The sequence below is a fragment of the Neovison vison genome, chromosome 10 (assembly GCF_020171115.1).
Source record: "Neovison vison isolate M4711 chromosome 10, ASM_NN_V1, whole genome shotgun sequence".
In the NCBI taxonomy this organism is placed as follows: Eukaryota; Metazoa; Chordata; class Mammalia; order Carnivora; family Mustelidae; genus Neogale; species Neogale vison.
In genome coordinates this window covers 62,979,587-63,000,002 of record NC_058100.1, presented here as the reverse complement: position 1 = coordinate 63,000,002, position 20,416 = coordinate 62,979,587, and the positions used below count along the sequence as shown (strand labels likewise).

Sequence of the window (20,416 nt, the reverse complement as noted above, 5' to 3'; positions counted from 1 at the left end):
TGCATACCTTAGTCACCATTCTATCATTTTTTCCCCCCAGAACAACAGTATCAAGCTACTGCTGGCATTTCATTCTAGAAGATAATAATTTAACTTCTCATACCCCCCTTACTATAAATATACATGCTTCTCATCCTACCATCCTTGAAATGTAGTTATTTTCAGTTCTGCTTAGATTAGTACATAATGCTTTCATTATAGGACAATCTGAGTTATCTACTTACCATGATTATTTTTCTTTTACTGCATAATTTTTAGTTTCCCTAAAGTTATTGTCTTTGTTTGCTTTTCTGTCTGCTTTCTTTTTTTTAATCCCCACATTTTCCCCCAGCTAGATCCATTTCCTTTGAATGTTTTGTTTTTCTTTTTTTTTTTTTTAAATCTACCTGTTTTATCTTGAGGTCTTTTTTGAAGCCTTTTGCCCCACAACCCTCCCCCTCCCCCCTTCCCACCCTGGATTTGTTGATCTCCAGGCCTGCTGCCTAACTGCTGTCCAGGGAAATTCCCTTCTCTCTTTGCTTTGCTTCTTTCTTGTTTCCTGGGACATGTGTTCTTTGGGTTACTCCTCCATTTTGGCAAAGCATATTTTTGAGTGGCTTTCTGAAAAAGGAGGCAGGGAGAAGTCAATTTTTGATATCCTACATGTCTGGGATGTCTTTATTCTGCCCTCTGGATGCTGTGTATGGTGGTGAGATAGAGAATTCATTTGCCCTCACTCGATTTTTTAGAACGTTGCTCTGTTATCTTCTGGCTTGTGGTGCTGCTATTGAGTCCAAAGTTATTCTTTTTCCTGGTCTTTTGTATGACGCCTGAATTTTGATCCTCCTTTTAGGGAGCTTTTAAGTTCTTTGTCCAGAATGTTCTAAGATTTCATAATGATGCATCCTCAAAAAGGGAATGGATTTTCTTTAATTCTAGGTAATATTCTTGAATTATTTGCAGATGATTTTGCTACTGCCACTTTCCTCTCTTTCTCTCACACCCTTTTATTCAGTTGGAGCTCTGATTTTCTAGTGCTTTCTCTCCTATTTTTCATCTTTTTGGTTTTTTGCTCTGATTTCTGGACTATTTTTTCAACTTTCTCTTCTAACTGTTCTCTTAGTATATTTTTAAAAATTTTGGCTGTAATAGTTTTAATTTTCAAGAGTCCTTTTTTGGTTTTCACGTTGGTTTTGTGTCGCATTCTCATGAATCATGGTATCTTCTCTTATTTCACTGATGATGTTACACATATTTAGAGGGAGGATGTCTTCTCTTTGCATTGTTCCTTCCTCCAGGTTCCTGCTTTCTCCTTTGTTTCTTTGGTGTCTTTCATGGTTTCAATTAGCAATAATCGCGCCTCGGATAAATCTCATTGGCTACGATACTGCCACTGCGCAAAGCTGGTGTCTTTCATGGTAATAAATGACTGGCCATTCATTTTTAGCGTGAGCTTCTTAGAGGTAGGAGCAGAGCTCCTTTCTGCTTGACTGTTGTACCCCAGTTAGCCTGCACATATAAGAAGCCTGACAGCAGTGTGCAACCATGTAAGCTTTTATTTTTCTCAGAATAAGAAGGGAAAGACAAGCGGGTCAGTGTTGGTATAGCTGCCGTGGGAAGTTATCAGTGACTCAGGCCCCTTCCAGCTTTCTGTAGCTTGTGGTCTCAAGATGGCATCACTTTCAGTCATGTACATATGCATTCTAGGAGGGAAGACAAAAAGGTTAAAGGTAAGTTTCAAATAATTCTTTACTTTTTATTGGAAAGCAGTAGTTTTCCCAGAAGTCCCATAGAATAGAACACTGCTTACATTCTTACAGAACAAATATAGGGTTATGGCCACTTCTAGGTGCAAAGGATTCTGGGAAGGTGACCATAAGAGTGTATATCCTGAGAAAAATGATTCTTTAAGGAAGAAAGGGCACAAGGGTGGGTGAATGGCTGTGTCTGCCAGCCCAAACACAGTGTCTGGCACATAAGTGTCTGTTGAATGGATGAATGAAGAAAGACAAATCTACAGAATAGGGATGCCCATATCCAAGAAACAGAGTCATTTAAAGATTGACGTGTGGGGTTAATGGTGCAACACCACTGTGAAGAATTAAGAATTCTTTGTGTTTTTGTCACTACAAATATGACTGAGTGGATTCTCTTAGCAAATGCCATAACCAGAGGCAAATGGGTCCAGTTTTGTCCATTAAATCAGAAGTCCCTAATCAACGGTGAGGTGATCTGGCATTGCTAGTGTACAGAATTATGTCCCAGTAACTAAAATGGGAGAACTGTTGATTTTCTCTAACTCTAAGAGCCTGTCTTTCTAGGTCTCTCTTATTCTCATTTTTCTAAATTCTCATTCCCAGTTTTGTGCTTTCTTGCCCATTCTCCACTCTCTTGACCTAGCTTATCCAGGATGGAGGATATGGCCCATTGCTTTCTTATAAGTTGGGGGTTGTGTGCGTACATGTGTGCATACATGGGCTGTTTCAGTACTTCAGACTGTACTCTTGTCCCAGTGTATCTGTTGTGAACACACCTGGGAGAAGCTGGGAATATCTTCTCTATGTCTTGAATGTGGTGCCATGTGAGCTGGGTGTTTATCTGAGACTTTCTTTGTGAGATAGGAGAGATAAGACTGTAAAATTACTGGTGCTGGGAAGAGATCCCTTCTTACTTTCTGTGGCATCCCCTTTGCTCTGGGGTGCATCTTATCTTAGGTCCCAGACATTTGAGAAGAGAGAAGCAAGTGCCTCTTGAAAAGTGGAGGCCAGATGTTCATTGCCAGCTGTGCTAGACCTCCTACACAGCACCGGAGAGCTTTCCCCAGTAGCAAACAATTTTGTGCACGTATTTGCCAGATATTGATGCCTCCAAAGTCAGAGCAAGATGCAAAGATGAGAGCACCTTTGCAAAAAGTCAGTATACATCCCGGAGGACAGGTAGACAGGACCCCTCAAATCAACAGGCCCCTAAAATAGAGGGAGCCCACTCTCACTTTATAACTTTGTAGTTCTACTTGTCTCTTTAATAATCCCCCTTCCTGTGGCATTTTGTTGGGATTCTCGGTCATTCTTCCTAACCAAGTGTTGTATGTGGTTAAGGCCTGACTTGGGCTAATATGCCTAAGGGAAATATTATTACTTAAGGCGCATCAACTTTTTTTATCCACTGTACTTATTTGATTTGTGTGAAGTGGCCCTCATTTTTGGATATTTCTGGGTAGTTATAACTTCACTAAGAAAATGTACTTGACCTTCAGAAGCATGTATGACTAATTATTTCCTTCCAGCATTTCTTAGTAGGATCTCAGGCTCACTCAGTGTCATAACAGATAACTTAAAAACAAAATCAAGATGCAGGATCCCATTATGCTAACAAGCCTCTTTTTCTGTACATTCTGTACCTGTACAAGCAAGGCCACAAATACCATTTGCTCTTATGCTCATTATTGTCAGTTCCCTCTACAGCCACATTGGGCTCTGTTGCAAATATTCTGAACCATGGAATCTTAACAGACGTAAACTAGAAATTCCGTCGAATACTCAGTTCAAGACTTTTCTTACAACGTCCATGGATAATGTTGTAGCTCCAGGGCTGTTTGCCAAGAGCATGGTCCAGAAACATGGATTGGGACAGATACACCCAGTGCCCCAAATTGTCCTCCAAGACAGGAGAATAGGACTTACTGAAATTCCAATAAGATTTGAGATCAGGTAACCAGGGTCAGGAGAATTTAGGAGGCTGTTCTGAATTGTTGAAACAGAAATTTGCAGATGCAGATTAGATTTTCAAAGCAATACTGACTAAGCCAGATGATAAATTTAAAGCTAGGTTTATAAGACAGATTAGAAGTTATAAAATGGGGACTACAAAGAACTTATAAGTATGCAGGATTCCCCAGATTTCTGCGTGTCGGGTTGGAGGGTGTCCATGGCTGATCAAGGAAGAAGACGTGAGGAGGAGGAGACAGTGGCACATGCAGCTTCACTGGGGTGACACTTCCACAGGTGTGAGCTGGGGGAGGTCCCACGCAGTGAGGTCTTCTGAGTCTACACCATCGGAGGGGGTGTACCATTGGAGGTGGAGCAGGTAAAGGGGACTCTCTGGGAAGGGTGGAATCGGGAGGAAGGGGGTGTCTGGGTGGCTTTATGGGGAGCTTGGTGGGGAGTCTCTGAGTTAGAGATCTCTGAAGAGCACCAGTGCCTTGAGGTCTCTGTAGCCCCGAGGTTGGTCTTGTCTATGGCTAGCAGGTTTGGGGCACAGTTTCACAGAGTATGCAGAGGAGGCCAGCCTAGATGGCAAAAACTGTTGATTTGGACTATGTTTAAAGCAACTGGATGTCTCAAAAGTTGAGTTTGGCACCAGAAGGCTTTTGAACTAACAGGTCTCGGCCTGATGTGCAGAAATAGACAACCTAGAAGCCAATGCTCGGGGGCCATCTTTGGCTCAATTGTAGAGCACGGCCTACAAGGCGTGGTGCTGATTAGTGCGCTGGTCCTCGGGCTAGATGTTGCTTAGGAGAGAGACAGGGAGCAGCTCACATCTACATTGGGTCAGAATGCCTGGCCAGGAGATGGAGCCTTGCAGCAAAGAGGGAAGTCCAGGCAGACATGGACAGTGAAAGAATTGTGCCCTGCACATTCATGAATGAACTGATTGATTGGTAACTTCCTTGATTGAGGTGACAAGGATTTAAAGTGCAGCCTCTGTCCTTGCAGAATGCATAGGCTTAAAAAGTTGTTCAGGCAAAAAAGCAAAAAAACCCCTAAAACCAAACAGCAAAAAATTCACCCCGCCCCCAAAAGAAGAGGCCGTGGAAGTCTGAAGTGGGGTCATTAGGGTTTCAAGGTCTGTGGTGATGGTCAGGAAAGCAAATTTGGCACATGCGTGAGGTAGAACTGCCTGGTTCTAGACAACGGGCTGTGGGCGTGAGGGCCGGAGGGAGAAGCCAGGGCTGGGGGCTGGGATTCTGCCGTGGGCAGCTGGCGGCCAGATACCATCAGCCTTTAGATCCATCCTTACTGGGCTCTCCACCCAGGCACTCTTGGGATACGAGATGTCGTCCCTGCGCTCCTGTGACCAGTTGGTGATTGAAAGCAACAACGGACACTTTGCTCCCTGTTCCAAGATTTCTGTTGAGATTCGGTGTGAGCTTTCAGTTACTCCTGTGCTCCTGGATTCCAGCATGCTGATTATTCTTCTTCTTTTACTTAAAAAAAAAAAATTAATTTATTTGAGAGAGAGAGAGGGAGAGAGAACAGGGCCCGGGAGGGAGCAAAGGGCAGAGGGAGAGGGAGAAGCATGCCCCCCACTGAACAGGGAGTGCGATGGTGATGATGATGGTGATGATGATGATGATGATGATGGTGATGATGATGGTGATGATGATGGCGATGATGATGGTGATGATGTTGGTGATGATGATAGTGGTGTTGATGGTGATGATGTTGGTGATGATGATGGTGATGATGATGGCGATGATGATGGTGATGATGATGATGATGATGGCGATGATGATGGTGATGATGATGGTGATGATGATGGTGATGATGTTGGTGATGATGTTGGTGATGATGATGGTGATGATGATGGTGATGATGTTGGTGATGATGATGATGATGGTGATGATGATGGTGGTGATGATGGTGATGATGATGGTGGTGATGGCGGTGATGGTGCTGGTGGTGGTCATGATGGTGTTGACTGGTGATGATTGATGGTGCAGGGTTCCATGGTGTGGGACTTGATCCCGGGACCCTGGGATCATGACCTGAGCTGAAGGCAGATGCTTAACTGATGGCCACCCAGGTGCCCTGAGATATATTGAACCTTGGAAACTTAGAACCATATTAGATCTCACAGATTGTTGAACACTCTCATTGACAGATTGGGAAATGGAGACCCAGAGATGCCCAGTGACTTTTTCAGCATCACAGCTGCCTGGTAGCCAAGCCAAGGGGACAGCCGAGTGTGTGGCTGTTCAGGCCCTTGTTCCTTCTGCTGCCGTCCCTGCTCTCACTTGGCTCTGGCGCTTCAACCGCTGCTGATGCGTGGCAGTGTCTCGGTGACTGCCGCAGGGAGCGGCGAGTGCATGTGACATGGATGGGGGGTAAGGATTGGGAAACAGGAGAGGGACTGTAGTGACTCTTAAAACACAGTGTGGTTGGTAGACCAGAGTGGCTTGCTGTTGAGTGGCCTGAACACGTAGGAGTTGCTGAGGAGGCCTCCTGGTGCTGGCGTTGGGGAAGGGAACGCTGAAGCCCACTGCGCCCCCTGCAGGCAGAAAGCACACACGATTTTTACAGAGGTGACTGCCCAATGTCTTTGCCGAAAGGCACCTGCTCACCTTCCTGATGATCTTTCTCAGCACCTTCCTGATGCCAGACTGTTACCCAAATGAGTTTTTAATGGGTTGGTTTGCTCACGGGCGTGCATGCTTAGCAGGGCGTGTACAGTGGGGAGTCACGGCGAGTCTCTTTCCCCAGACGCCATCTACTTGTCCCGTTTACCTTTGGTTTCTTATCTAGATTATTTAAAATGATTTGCTCATTACCCTGTTTTCCTTATGACCAACTATTTAAGCTCAGTGTATTCTGAGTTTTCACTTATGTGATGAAATATTCTTATAGAGTCTATTCTTTTAGAGTATGATTTTTGCCATTTTTATGGTGTTTCTTCCCATGGCTTTGCTGTAATTTAGTCAACTAGTTCTCTGTTGTTGATACTTGGCTTGAAATTTTGCCCTGTTATAAATAATGCTGCAGCGGACATAGTTCTATAAGCCCTAATGATCATCCCTGATGATTTCCTGAGGGTGACTTCCCAGGTGACTCCAGGCTACTCCTTGCCACACTGGTCTTTAGATAGGGCCATTTTTCTCTCCCAGCTTCAGCAGTGTTTTCACTGTGGGTGTGGAGGACTGTGATTGTTTTATGCAGTGAGTTTCTGTTTAGAAGGCATAGGTTTCTCCCCTACATCCCCCTCCCTCCCTTCCTGCTTCTCTTTCCCTGCTCCCTCTCTTGGGGCGTTTGGAGCATCCCTTTGCTACAGGACAGTCACAGGTTTTATCTTCGCGTCCAGAGGAAGCAGCTGTCAGGCTGCCATCTGAGCAGTGAACTGTGGGAGAGCAGGACGGGCCTGAGCCGGAGGGAGATGCCCCTGTCAGGGTGGGTGAGGCGTGGAGGCTGGCTGTTTCTCCCAGCGTTTCTGAACTGAGCTCTGCTAAAAGACAGCCAGTGCCCGTGGGAGCCTCGCTGGGCTTCATGGAGCTTGATTTGCCTGAATGTTGAGGTTGTGAACCCACCATTTATAAATGTGGGTTTCTTAGATGGGATAAACGAAATTCCTTTCTGCAAGATAAGTTTTTTTCAGAGTCTTTCAAATACCTCCTATGGAAGCGTTTTGGGAAAACGTGCTATATGAATAGAAGATCCTAATCATTGAGCACCAAGTCATGAGACTGGATTCTGGGGTGTAAAATCTGTTTTCGAATGGTGTGTGACTCCATTGAAAACTGCACATTTCTTTAGTAGTGTGATGGCTTTCCATTGTGCACTGACTAGTACCAGACTGGTTTTTAACAACATGCTCTATGGTTTGGCTCCTAGCCACATCCCTGCTTTGTCTCCTGTCACTTTGTCCTTTGCACTCCACTGTGCGGGCTTCTCTCCAGACAAGCATGGTCCCACCATAGGGCATTTTTATTAACTGTCCCTTCAGTTATTCTTCCCCTTCATCATCGTATGACTTCAGCTGAAGTGTCATTTCCTAAGAGAAGTTTCCCCTGCAAAGAGAAGCTATTTCCCAAGAAGAAAACCAGTCAGCATTTTACCTCATCCTTTTCTCTCCACTGGGCTGATCAATCACCATCTGAGTTTTTCCTTTTTGTCTTCTCACCACTTATTACATGTGTGGTGATGGAAGTAGGAGCCTTATTTAAATTGGTCATCTTGGTGTTCCCAGTGCTTAGAATAGTAGGTAGCTAATAATTGACACACTTTATTGCATACGGTGTAGTTGGTCAGGCACTGTTTACTGTTAAGACCAGGTGTCTTGGTAGTCTCACTTGGGGTTTGAAGATCTGAGCTTTAGTCTTTACTCCATATTCAGTAGTTCTGTGACCTTGGAAGAACCACTTACTTACCTCACTGTCTTTACTTATTTATTTTTAGTCAAAAGTTTTATTTATTTATTTAATAGATTTTATTTATTTATTTGAGAGAGACAGAGAGAAAGCACAGAGGGAGAGTGAGAGGGAGAAGCAGTCTCCCGGCTGAACAGAGAGCCTGGTGCAGAGCTTGATCCCAGGACTCTGAGATCGTGACCTGAACTGAAGGCAGATGCATAACTGATGGAGCACCCCAGGTACCCTAAAGATTTTATTTACTTATTTGATAGAAAGAACATGAGCCCGGGGGAGGGGCAGGCAGAGGGAGAGGGAGAAGCAGGCTCCCCACTGAGCAGGGAGCCCAATGCAGGGCTTGATCCCCGTGTTCTGGGATCATGACCTGAGCCAAGGGAGATGCTTAACTGACTATGCCACCCAGACACCCCATCTTTATTTTTAAAATAAGAACTATAGGTCTAACCGAAAGAACCCCAAAGGATGCGTGAGGGAAATAGCTGTGGTAATGGATGTGCAAGCTCTTTGTGAACTCGTAATCCTTCAGCGAATGAAAATCATCATTATTCGTCTAGTGGAAGTACATGGCACTGCTGGGGGGTGCCTCCATAATCTGGGGATGGACAAAATACAGCTTGTTACAAAGAGCAGATTATCCTATCTGTGCACAGTGGATCAGAGATGGTTTTTTTTTTTTTTTTTCCAATTTATTTATTTTCAGAAACAGAGATGGGTTTTGCCTTTACTGATGACCGCTTCATTGGAAGCATTCTCATACCCATGGAAAGATTCTGCCAACCAGAAATGTTGTTGGTTTGGTCAGAACGAGACAGAGAAACATCCAAAAGGCAAGTCCTGACAGTTCTCATTCAAGCATTGACTGGGAGGGATACCCTGTTCCAACCATTTGCTTTTGTCATGTCCACTGGCAGAATAGCCCGATGGTGGGGAAGATGCCTTCATCTCTCAGAGCTGGATGCATTTAAATGCATATTTTCTCTGGCCAGTGCCCTGACCCTGATTTCTCCCTCACCAAGCAATCCCTGAGTGCATAATTTGATTTCCTGTGTGGTTGGCCCAGAGAGAAGAGGCTTGCATAGGAAAATGTGAGGTCCTTGTTATCTTGGAGGTGATGTTTTTCACTCTTAACTGGCAGTTGGCATTCTGATATTACAGATGTGTTCCCGTGAGCTTGTTCAGTATGAAAATACCTCTGGACGCAGGACGCAGATCAGCTCTCAGGGCGCTGACAGCTGTGGGGGATCAGCCTGGGTGGGGTGACTTTATCAGTGTATGGCTGCCTTCCTTGTCCAGGGGCTCCCACCCGGTATCACAGCTTTCCATTTGCAATGTGATCCTGGTTTAATTTGGTGCTTTCTCTGGGGATTCTTGAATGGAGCCATCAGTGTTGTGTGTGCAGGCACATGTGTGCGTGTGTGTGGTGTCGCAGGAGTTCAGGGTAGACATACTGGAGATGGCCAGTAGGTGGCAGTAAAAGCTAGGTAGTCATTTGAGCAATACGTATTAGACAAATTTTATTCGTCTAATATTTCGCCTCCCAGGCAATTTGCAATGTATTGAGGTGGTGGTGAGGCAGTAGTATTGCTTCTGGGCCAGAAAGAGGAGGTCTGCCAAAGTATCCATTTTCATCTCAGTTTTCACAACATCCCTGAGTATTAAGCACTTTAAGTTCTTTTCATGAAATTCTCCGGCAAAATGAAAAATTCTTAATTTATTATAGTTTCCAGATTTTATGTAGAACATAGTTTTATATGTAGACTGTAGATCAGATTGTCACTGGATGTCAGCAGTGAGCATCTCCCAGCTCCTTAATTTCTAGATGTTTCCTGAACTGAGCAGAGCCCAGGGTTCTCCTGAGACTCCCAGTTCCTGGCCTCCCCTGCCTCTCCTCCCTTGCTTCTGTGGAATTAGTTCTGTTTAAGGACCATTGCTGTCCCTACTGCACATTGCCCTGATGATGACACTTGGTTCTTTTTCTTGATTTGTACACACACACACACACACACACATCTACTCAGGTGAAGCAGTTGTGTGTGACAAGGGACTTTACTAAAGGTTTGGAACTAAGTCCCCAAACAACTTAGAGTTGACAGCTGGACCTCCCCAGTTCCTCTGCCATGCCTGAAATTCAGACTCTGTTCTCCAGCCTTGCTGCTCCATCCTCCCCTCTGCCCTGCTGCTTTTCTGCCCTTGTCCCCTCATGAACAACCACCATCTCCTGTTTTCTTACAGACAAATCTTTCTAAAACACCAAACAAATCCAGCTCCCATTCCTGCTTGGTTTCTCAGATCTTTTCCTATGAGGCTGTGCTTCTCAGCCGGCCAGCATGACTCTTTCTGACCATGCCTATCTTGCTGCTGAAGCCACAAGGTGAGCTGGAAAATGCTCCCTGCCTACCCCAGTGGGCTGGCCCCCTCACACCTTCCTGCTAGGCACTCGTCCTTGCCTGAGGTTTCCTGCATCCAGCTGACTCTTCCTTCCAAACAGCTCACTCCTGGGCTACTTTCCCTGCTCCCTCAGCTTTAGACGATGACTTCTTCCACTCCCCCACTACCATAATCAATTCCTTTGGATTAGGAGAGAGAAACTGAATGTTCTCGTTCTGAATTGTCACTAACTTGGTATCACAAGCATATTAAGGGAGTTTAGATGGGCTTGATGATTGCAAAGTGTTAAGGATGAACCTCCCTCAGATCTAATTATGATCAATGAAAAAATGATGGTCATTTAATGCAAATCAATTCAACAAAGTTCCGTTAAGTCTCCAGAAGGAAATCATTACCCACTCATTCATTCTCCAAAACTTCATTAGGTCCCTGTTGGGTGCCAGATACCACATGGGGGCCAGAGGTGTGGCCTGAAGTGGGGGATGTCCAGATGCGATAGCACCTGCAGTTGGGGGATGTCAGAGACACGACAGTGACGGCAGTAGGAGCTCAGTCTATTAAAGCTACGGGGCGGGTGATGTGGATTGCTGGGCACTTGGACACATTTTGCCTTTCAAATATTTCTCCTCCTGGGAAAGGGTAGGTGCTCAGGGTGTAACCTTCCTCTTCTGAAGGGTTAAAAAAAAAATCATCCAATATCTTTTATAATTGGTACGCTTGAAACCATTTTCACAAACCTCAAAGACTATCACAGTAGAGAGAACATACTGTAATGAATCTGTACGTAAAAAAATATGTAGATAAAATATATAACATCGCCTGGTTACTTTGACAGGTTTTTTTTTTCCCCCCTGAAATGGTAGCAGATTTGAGAATTACTTGAGGATTCACCCTTGGAGGGGGCTTTGATAACTGGCCATGGTTTTAGTTTTTTCTCTTACACTGCTCCTACCATCACGGATTACACTGCTCCTTCCATCACGGATTACACTGCTCCTTCCATCACGGATTACACTGCTCCTTCCATCACGGAATTGAGTTACATTTTGCTGAGGGTTTTCTGTAGAACAGCTTTTGGTGGAAGTTATTTATTTTTGGCAGAACTCTGCAGAGAAGTGTAGGGCTTTCTCTAAGGAGAGCATTAGATCGTGCCTGAGTGACCGCTGGTCTCCCCTCAGGCTAGCAGAGCATCGTTTCTTCACGGTTAAGTTGTGGTCATCAAAATTCTAGCAGCCTTTAGTTAATAAAATTAAAGGTCAGTCCTGTGGCACAAGATTTTCCTTTGGAATTCCTTGCGTGTCCTCTTTTGGGATAACTCAGTGATGAGTGTCAGAGTGAGTTTGGAACATTGCCTTTGAAGTTGTGACATATAAAAGCAGATGGGACGGGAGAGGCCTCTTGTTCCTTTTCTACGCGTGGAAGAACAGAAAGACAAAACAGAAAAAGTGAACAACAGAAAAGTAACCTCACCTTCCCCAGGAAAATCGCTATGTTACACTTTGATGTGTATTTTTATTCATGGGGAAAAGGAAGGAGGGTGTGAGTGCTCTAAGTCAGAATTTCTCAGACTTGACTGACTGCAGCTTCCTGCTACAGATTGTTCCTGACTATGGTGGGTCGACTTGAAACTTTCTGACTCTAGGATGATGCAAAAGCAACGGCACTCAGTAGAAACCATACTTTGAATTAAGAATTTCAGTTTTTTCCTGGGCTGGCAATATCCCGTAGGTTGTGCTCTGTGAGGCTGGACAGCAGCGATGAGTCACACATGAGCTACGTGATCACAACCGACCCAACCATCCTGTCCCGTGCGGCCACGAGGTAGTCAACACTTTATTACAGACTGCGTGTTAGATGATTTTGTTCAACTGTAGGCTAATGTAAGTGAGCACGTTTAAGGTAGACAAAGCTAAGCTATGATGTTCAGTAGGTTAGGTGTATTAAATACATTTTGGACACGTGATGTTTTTGACTTATGATGGGTTTATCGGAGTGTAACCCCATTGTAAGTCAAGGAAGATCTGTACTTATTTGGCATTCAGAGTTCAGGACTCTGACCCAACTTATTAAATCCGGATCTGTCAAGGAGAAGCTTGGGAATCTCTGTGATGAACTATTACCCCCGGTGATTTTTAGGAGCAGGTAGATTTGAGAAACATTGTTGTAACTGACGGAGGTTGTGGCGGGCGTCTTGCTGTAAGGAGAGGTACTTCAAAGGCCGCCAGTGCCCAGTGATTCAAGGACTGATAATGAGCACATTCAGTATTCGGCTCCATGGCATTCTCCCCCCTCTCCTTTCCCTAATTTGCCTCTCTTTTACACTTTCCGTTTTCTCTGTGCTATAGGTTGAGCACAGAGGTGGAATTGTGCTGACGTAAGTCCATTTTGCTCATTGTCTCCCACAAAATATTTGGTTGGTGTGTGAGGGGAAGTTGAACATTCCTGGCTAAAATTCTGGGTTCAGGTGGAGACTCTTAGTACCACCCCTTTAAAAGCTTTGTATTTTAGAAAAATTAAAGGCATAAGCATATAATTAACCTCCATGTATTCATCACTCTGGTCCAATAATTATGAACTCACAGCCAATTTTCTTTCTTTTCTTTTCTTTTTAAAAATATTTTATTTATTTATTTGACAGACAGAGATCCCAAGCAGGCAGAGAGGCAGGCAGAGAGAGAGGAGGAAGCAGGCTCCCCGCTGAGCAGAGAGCCCACCGCGGGGCTCGATCCCAGGACCCTGGGATCATGACCTGAGCTGAAGGCAGTGGCTTAACCCACTGAGCCACCCAGGTGCACTGCCAATTTTCTTTAGTCTTTCCTCTCTCTCACATTGTTTTGAAGCAAATCCCAGATGTCTTATTATTCATAAATATTTCAGTAGTCTATTTAAAAGGTAGTAAGTATGGCTCAGTTGGTTAAGCAGCTGCCTTCGGCTCAGGTCATGATCCCAGCGTCGTGGGATCGAGTCCCACATCGGGCTCCTTGCTCGGCAGGGAGCCTGCTTCTCCCTCTGCCTCTGCCTGCCACTCTGTCTGCCTGTGCTCACTCTTGCTCTCTCTCTCTCTGACAAATAAATAAATAAAATCTTTAAAAAAAAAAAAGGTAGTAAGTATTGTTTTCTTCTCTTTCTTTTTTAAAAAAGAGGGTTTTTGGGGCAACAGTTTAGGTTCATAAAGAAATTGAAGGGGGGGTATGGAGATTGACCGTACCGACCACACCCACACATGCACAGGCTCCCCTCCCATCAGCACCTGCCATCAGAGAGGGTCTATTAGTTACAACTGGTGAACCCGCCCTGACACATCATAGTCACACGAAGTCTGTAGTTTATAATAGGCTTCTCTCTCGGTGTTGTGTGTTCAAGGGGGCTGGCTAAACATTTGGCCATTTTCTTTTGAACATCAGAATCTTACAAGGAGACAAAACATGACAGACTCTTACTATACCTTGACAGTTTAGGGATAAGGAGGGGCAAAGGTGGTAATTTATGATTTTCTGTTAAAAGAGTTCAAAAAGGTCCCATGTCTTGAGTTCATTAGAGAATGGTGTTTCACAGTGGTGAATCGAGGTAGATGAGATAGAGGGATAGAAAAGAGCTTTGCAAGGGATTTGAGAGAACACCAAGAAGTGAGGAGGTGAAAATGGTTGAAAGTTAGTTGGTTTTTTCCATGGTAAAAGTATAATAAAGCTCTGTGGAGTGTACATTAGAGTCCTCTTTGCAATTTGAACTGCTCCGTGGTTGAAGTCGAGGGACCCATCCCGATGAGTGCATGTAGTCATAGGGTTTGTTCGATTGTTTGTTTTAGCACATCGCGAAAGTACCAGCTGTTATTGAAATAATGTCTGTGCACCTATCTCAATGGTCATGAAATGCTATCCAAATCATTTATTTGCTTTTTCTCCTTTTGCAGATCACAATAAGGGGGGGGGGAGGGATAAGATGCTTGACATCTGATGACTGTTTTGAAAACTGGGGACACAAACACATGTCAGATAGCAGGAGATTCTCTTCTCCTCCCACCTTTTGGAGGCATTAAATGTTCTAAGATTTAAGATTTCGTAGAAGAAATTAATTGTTATGAATTCTCTTCTTGGATTAGAATCCTGAGGTTATTTGAAATTAATGTGGTGTGAACCCGGAGCTACTCTGGGATTTACTTCTGTGGAACCTGACTCTTCAATTACAGAGACTCTGTGTGGTGTGAGGGTAATTTCATGGTGCCTGCTTGAGGAATGGAAGGGATGCCCGCTTGAGGTAGCATCATAAAGGGTGGCAAGTTGCACCACAGTTACTTGTGACACCGGCTAGTCCCTTTCCTCCCACTCCCAGCATCCCTCAAACACCGTGATCTTTGCTGATCGCCACCTAACCCATTATTATGCTCAGGTAACTTAGTACACAAGTACCTTCTTAGATGCCATAAAATAGTTGTATATTTCTTTTAAGCCGAGTTGATGAATGGAAATCTGAATTTGTTGAATACTTAAGGGAGGCAATTATTTGCTTTCTAGAGGGATTGTTTTTGCTCCTTGAAGGATTTGCAGTAGAATAATTGGTTGATTTCTAATTCTTTTTGCACATAGATTTTACAGAGCACTTCTACTGGGCAAAGTGAGTCATAGCGAAGCATCAAAATTCAAACTGTAATCTACATCTGGTCTTTACCGGAAAATTTGCTTTTCAGAATTTTCAGGTCATTTGGCCCCGTGTAAATCTCCTCCTGTTCCCACCTTCCTTAAGTCTTATGTAGTGCAGGGTGTGTGTGTGTGTGTGTGTGTGTGTGTGTTACTGCTTTGTTTTTGCTCTGTGGAGTGTTCTTCCCTCACAGTTTGGGAGTGGCAAGAGCCTATTCTGTTATGCTTCTATAGTCAGTTTTTATTTATTTTTAATTTTATTATTTTTAAAAGATTTTATTTATTTATTTGATAGAGCACAAGCAGGGGGAGCTACAGAGGGAGAGGGGGAAGCAGGCTCTCTTGCTGAGCAGGGAGCCCGACATGGGACTTGATCCCAGAACCCTGGGATCATGGCCTGAGCTGAAGTCAGACCCTTAACTGACTGAGCTACCCAGGTGCCCCACATCACTTAGTTTAAAAAATAAAATATTACCAACTTAGTTGAAGTCACCTTGGTTACCCATCCTAATTGCGTTTCCCATGCTCCCCCTAAACAGTAACCACTATCCTGAGTTTGGTGATTTTATACTTTTACTACACATGTGGCTATTGTTTTTAGTGGTGGCTAACAAGATCCATGAGAAATGAGCTAGAACTGTTGAGAAGCCATGTGTGGAAGGTGTTGTAGATCTCCAGCCTCACAACCATGATGTGTGTAGAAAGGGCAAAGTTGGACACCTCCCATCAGAGGTGCCCAGCCCTTATCCCCTGGTTTGGCTGTTTGGCTGCTGCCTTTCCTGGAATGGAGTCCCACCCAAGGACTACAGCCCAGCCTCTTTGTCCTCTCTTGTACCATGGCGCAGAAAGAAATTGTGCAGCCAGGATTTTACATCCCCAAGATCACCCTTGAACTGACTGAGTCTGTCCACCCTCTTTGTTTATCTCCAGTTTGGGGAGTCTGGGCCCTTGGGTTACTTTAGCCTCTCCATGTCTCTGCCTTTTGGTCTCCTTCTTGTCTGTCCTTCCACTCCTTGATTTGGTGTTGTTTCACTGTATACTCAGTATTTGCATTTCTTAGAAAGAACCTTCAGACCTTCCACTGGGAGCTGCTTGTGGCAGGGGCAGCCTGGGTCCCTGGGAGCACCCTCTTTTTTGAGTCCTGGAGGGTCACCTGCCAGCTATGGTTGACCTTGAGCACATATTTACTGTAGTATCAGTAGAGAGTCTTATGATACCAACCGCCCGGGGAAGGAGAGGACAGGTATGCCACCTCAGTTGGAGGTTCAGCTTGTGGGCTGAATGAGCCTGACCAGCCGACCGGGTTTCAACCAGCTCCTCCTTCAGCAGGTCATTTATCCTACTGAGTCCAGCAGTAGGGGACACTGGGTCCTACCTGGTGGGGCTGTAGGTTCAACTTTGAAATCCTTAGACAGAGGCGGAAGTTGGCGCATTTGCTATAGTCATTTATTCCCAGAACTCAATGACTAGAGATGATTGACTTCTTTTGACCTCCTTGGCCTCTTCAGGCTGGACAAGCTTGCAAGAGCTTTGCCTGCGCCTCTCACCAGCACGCCATTCTTCCCTTGTTGACTTGGGTGCTTGTCCTTCTGGAGCTTCTGGTCACAATTCCTCGCTTCTGCCCATTCCTTCGCTCCCTTCCCCTCTCTGTCACATGTACTCTCTTGGTTTTCTTGGCCCTGACCATGTCCTCCTCCTAACACAGAACCTTACATAACTATGTTAAGGCAATGGCCACCTTTTCTTCAGTGTTTCTGCGGGAAAGTGACTATCATGGTAGCTCTGCCCAGTGGTGTTAACTTTCCCAGCACATGAACTGCCCTTCCTCCCTATACCCTTATCTGCAAGGGTCAATCTCCAAGTCTGTCATGGCACCGCTTCTGCCTTGTGCTGTGGTTCCTTGTCTCTGTTCTTGATTAATCTTTTTTTAAAAAGTTTTTATGTTAATTCCAGGTAGTTAACACACAATGTTATATTACTTTAAGGTATACAGTTTAGTAATTCTACACTTCTGTACATCACCCTGTGCTTATTACGGCAAATGTACTCCTTAATCCCCATCACCTGTTCCTCGCATCCCTCCACCCATCTCCCTTCTGGTAACTGCCAATTGGTTCTCTGTAGTTAAGAGTCTCTTTCTTGGTTTCTCTCTCTCTTTTCCCTTTGTGCATTTGTTTTATTTCCATATGAGTGAAATCATATGTTATTTGTCTTTCTCTGACTAACTTATTTCACTTAGTATTATATTCTCTAGCTCCATCAGTGTCTTCACAAATGGCAAGACTTGTTCTTTTCTGAGTAATATTCCAATCTCCCTGTGTGTGTGTGTGTGTGTGTGTGTGTGTGTGTCTATATATATATATATCTGTATAGACACACACACACATATACATACATATATATAACATATATATCCTTATCCATTCATCATTTGGTGGACACTTGGGCTGCTTCCATATCTTGGCTATTGTAGTTAGCACCGCTATAAACATAGGGATGCGTGTATCCCTTTGAATGAGTGTTTTTATGAGTGTTTCCCTAGGTCCCTACCCAGTAGTGCAATTTCTGGATCATAAAGTAATTCTATTTTTAATTTTTGAGGAAACTGCATACTGTTTTCCAGAGTGGCTGCACCACTTTGCATTCCTACCAACATTGCAAGAGGGTTTTTTTTTCTCCATAGCCTCACTAACACCTGTTGTTTTTTATTTTGTTGATTTTAACCATTCTGACATGTGTGAGGGGATAGCTCCCTGTAATTTTGATTTGCATTTTTCTGATGGTAAGTGATGATGAGCATCTTTTCATGTGTCCTCTGGTGGCCATCTGCAATCTTCTTTGGAGACATGTCTGTTCATATCTTCTGCCCATTTTTAAATTGGATTATTTGTTTTTTAGGTGTTGAGTTTTAAAAGTTCTTTATATATTTCGGATACTAGCCCTTAATTGGATATCTCATTAGCAAATATCTTCTACCATTCTGTAGGTTGCCTTTTAGTTTTGTTGATTGTTTCCTTTGCTGTGCAGAAGCATTTTATTTTGATGAAGTCCTAGTAGTTTCCTCAGGAGACATATCTAGAAAGAAGTTGCTATAGTTAATGTCAAAGAAGTCACTGCCTGCGTTCCCTTCTAGGATTTCTGTGGTTTCATGTCTCACATTTAGGGGTTTAATCCATTTTGAATATTTATTTAAGTATATATTTATGTATTTTTAAGGTAGGCTTCATGCCCAACAGGGAGCCCAGTGTGGGGCTTGAACTCATGACACAGATCAAGACCTGAGCTGAAATCAAGAGTTGGATGCTTACCTGACTGAACCACCCAGGCATCCCTATTTTGAATTTCTTTTTGTGTATGGTGTAAGAAAGTCCAATTTTTCCAACATTGTTTGTTGAAGAGAAATTCTTTTTTCCATTTTCTGCTTTGTTGAAGATTAATTGACCCTAAAATTGTGGGTTCATTTCTGGATTTTCTTTTCTGTTCTATTGATCTATGCGTCTATTTTTGTGCCAGTACCATACTGTTATCATTACTATAGCTTTGTAATATAATTTGAAATCCAGAATTGTGATGGTTACAGCTTTACTTTTCTTTTTCAAGATTGCTTTGGCTATTTGAGGTCTTTTGTGGTTCCATACAAATTTTCAGCTGTTGGTTCTAGCTCTGTGAAAATGCTGTTGGTGTTTTGATAAAGATTGCATTAAATGTGTACATTGCTTTGGGGAGTATAGACATTTCAACAGTGTTTGTTCTTCCAATGTCTTTCCATTTCTTTGTGTTGTCTTCAATTTCTTTCATCAGTGTTTTATAGTTTTCAGAGTAGAGGTCTTTGGTTTAACCTCTTTGATTAAGTTTATTCCTAACTATCTTACTGTTTTTTGTACAATCATAAATGGGATTGTTTTCTTGATTTCTCTTTCTGCTGCCTCATGTTAGTGTATAGAAGTGCAACAGATTTCCACACATTGATTTTATATTCTGGAACTTTACTGAATTTGTGTATCAGTTCTAGCTGCTGTTTGTTGAAGTCTTTTCCGGGTTTCCACATAGAATATCATGTCACCTGCAAATAGTGAATGTTTGGCTTCCTCCTTGCCAATTTGGATGCCTTTTCTTTCTTTTTGTTGTCTGATTGCTGTGCCTAGGACTTCAGTACTATGTTGAATAGAAGTGGTGAGAGTGGACATCCTTGTCTTGTTCTTTTTTTTTTTTTTTTAAGATTTTTAATGTATTTATTTGACAGAGAGAGACACAACAAGAGAGGGAACACAAGCAGGGAGAGTGGGAGAGGGAGAAGCAGGCTTCCTGCCCAGCGGGGAGCCTGATGTGGGGCTGGATCCCAGGATCCTGGGATCATGACCTGAGCCTAAGGCAGACACCTAATTACTGAGCCACCTAGGTGCCACCCCTTTGTCTTGTTTTTGACCTTAGGGGAAAAGCTCTCAGTTTTTCTCCATTAAGGATGATGTTATCTGTGGATTTTTCATAAATGGCTTTTATTACGTTTAGTATGTTCCCTCTAAACCTGTCATTTTATTGTGAATGGATGTTGTACTTTGTCAAATGCTTTTTTTTGGCCTGTTGAAACACGCTTGCAAACTAGCAATAGATCCCACTTGATTATGGTGAATGATTTTTTTTTAATGTACTGTTGGATTCAATTTCTACTATTTTGTTGAGGATTTTTGCATCTATGTTCATTGAAGATATTGGCCTGTAGTTCTCTTTTTTGGTTGTATCTTCTGGTTTTGGTTTCAGGGTAATGCTGGCCTTATAGAACAAATTTGGAAGTTTTCCTTCCTTTTCTATTTTTTTAAAACTTTTTATTAGGGGCGCCTGGGTGGCTCAGTGGGTTAAGCCTCTGCCTTCGGCTCAGGTCATGATCCCAGGGTCCTGGAATCGAGCCCCGCATCAAGCTCTCTGCTCTGCAGGGAGCCTGCTTCCTCCTCTCTCCCTGCCTGCCTCTCTGCCTACTTGTGATCTCTGTCAGATAAATAAAGAAATAATCTTTAAAAAAAACCTTTTTATTAATATATAATGTATTGTTAGCCCCAGGGGTACAGGCCTGTGAATCTCCAGGTTTACACACTTCACAGCACTCACCATAGCACATACCTTCCCCAATATCCATAACCCAACCATCCTCTCCCTATCTCCCTCCCCCTCGGCAACCCTTAGTTTGTTTTGTGAGCTTAAGAGTCTCTTATGATTTGTCCCCCTCCTGATCCCATCTTGTTTCATTTTTTCCTTCCCTAACCCCAAGCCCCCAACGTTG

At 43.6% G+C, this 20,416-nt stretch overlaps 1 protein-coding gene and 1 pseudogene across 2 annotated transcripts in view; one reads left to right on the top strand and one right to left on the bottom strand.

Moving 5' to 3' along the window:
• Positions 1-20,416, top strand: part of HHAT (hedgehog acyltransferase) — a 346,612-nt gene that overhangs the window by 115,822 nt on the left and 210,374 nt on the right. The window lies entirely within an intron of this gene.
• Positions 1,212-1,384, bottom strand: LOC122918969 (annotated as a pseudogene).